Raw genomic sequence first — 1,849 nt, 5'->3', positions numbered from 1 at the left:
TTAATTGCCAGGATTAAATCCTACCATGTATCTACCAGTACACACTTGATAGATAAAAATATTATTAATGATGAAACGTGTGTATGCGGGGTCAGTCCAAGGAACTGGCAACATATTTTATTTAATTGCAACAGATATATACAAGCGTCCAACAATTTAATATCCAACCTCATTAAAATGGATTTTTCTCCGTGGGACGATATTTTTCTTAGAGCTTTTACTAAAGATCTTAACATATTTACAACTATTGCAAAGTTTCTGAAACAAACAAATCAAATAATTTAAACGGATATACAACATACGATGGCAGCACCTGTCTGAGCAATGGCGTTGGGGCATGAGTCACTGATACGCCTCTAGCCAAATATTGAAGGAAGGAAGGAAGTAAGCGTATCTTTTAGTGTCGTTTGAACTAAAAGGTGTGATAAAGTGGATATTGTCACATATAAAAAGTTTTGCAAAGCAATAATAAGAAATGGATAAGGATGAAATCAGGGTAAGTTAAGAAATAGCTTTACATCGAGTTTATTATATAATGTTGTAATGGCGTTTTGTTATATCTGATTCACTACTCAGGGCATGTCGATACAAAATTTTTTAAGGTTACATTTGTATATCAATAGAGTGTTCGTGTTGCTTGCAATGATCTCCTGAAAACGTCCCAAGGATATTCTGAGTATGTAAGAATGCCCTTAGAACGTTCTCAGTATGTATCCTAGATATCTGTGTTATTAGGATATATATAGTAATATTCTTAAATAACTAAACCTGCTTAAACAGATTCTGCGTAAAGCCTGTTAGCAGAATCTGTTGACTGGAAGGCAACAGATTGTATACAGAATCTGTTAATATAAATTCTAATGGTAAGTTGGTGGCAGATTTTGTGCAATGTTTGTCGACAAACTTTGACGATTGTAAAGATTGTAAGATTGAAAGATTGTACACAGAATCTGTAGTGATCTGACAAACTCTGACAACAGATTGGTGGTAGAAACCGAGCAGGCTATGCTGTGTGCAGAGCAATGCTGTCAGAGTCTGTTAACCAGTCCTGTCAGTAGTCTGACAGCAGGTTGGGGATGCAGATGTCTGTGGATCTGTCGACAGATCCTGTTTGAATCTGACAGATCTTATCGCCAATCTGACAGCAATCTGTGCACAGATTGTTTACTAGGATTATTAACAATAGAGTATATGTTGTATATATATTTCTTATTGATATTAAAATCTTATAAATACATTATCAAATTCGCTTTTCAGATCCTATTGATATTGAAGAAGAGATGATAACTACTAATACAAGTGAAGGCATTGCTACCACTTTAGCAGAAAGAAAGTACTTTATAATATAATAAGTAAGTACTTTATAATATAATATTTATTATTATGTTAACTAACATCAATCAATGTTTAAATACATAATTATGGATTAACATCTCATTGCAGATTCAAATAAGGGACAAAGCAGTATAGGATGCAATGATTGCTATGAAGAGATTAGAAATATGTTCTTAATAAACATTTCAGTCGAAACATTTAAGTAAACATTTAAGTAAAAAATACATAACTCATTACTTGCTTAGCAGCATAATTTTGTTTTGAAAATTATACAAAATATATTTTTACTATGTTATAAATACAGAAGAAGAAATGGAAAATAGATTGATAGTAACAAACAAAGGAAAGTTAAATGGAAAAGGTATTTATATTTTCAATTGGCATTGTTGTAAAGAATATTACAAAACGAAATATATATTTAAGTGTGTATACATTTAACATTTTTAAATAGACCTTTCGAGATCAGAAGAGGAGATGGAGATGACAACAAGTGAATATGACGAAAAAAATACTT

The 1,849-nt window shown here is 31.7% G+C and overlaps 1 long non-coding RNA gene across 2 annotated transcripts in view; it reads left to right on the top strand.

Moving 5' to 3' along the window:
• Positions 1–296: 296 nt before the first annotated feature.
• The window catches only part of LOC116850173, an 11,325-nt gene continuing 9,772 nt past the window's right edge, over positions 297–1,849 (top strand). The window contains exons 1-4 of one of the 2 annotated variants that reach the window (XR_004379267.1): positions 299–496; positions 1,258–1,352; positions 1,444–1,696; positions 1,787–1,849. This is a non-coding gene — a long non-coding RNA (uncharacterized LOC116850173). Of the gene's footprint in view, positions 497–1,257; positions 1,353–1,443; positions 1,697–1,786 lie in introns of both variants that reach the window. The other variant, XR_004379268.1, reaches the window with a different exon arrangement.

Source organism: Odontomachus brunneus, unplaced genomic scaffold (assembly GCF_010583005.1).
Source record: "Odontomachus brunneus isolate Ranch 3 - 2012 unplaced genomic scaffold, Obru_v1 Obru_scaffold_135, whole genome shotgun sequence".
Lineage (NCBI taxonomy): Eukaryota > Metazoa > Arthropoda > Insecta > Hymenoptera > Formicidae > Odontomachus > Odontomachus brunneus.
This window is presented reverse-complemented; position numbering and strand designations above follow the sequence as displayed.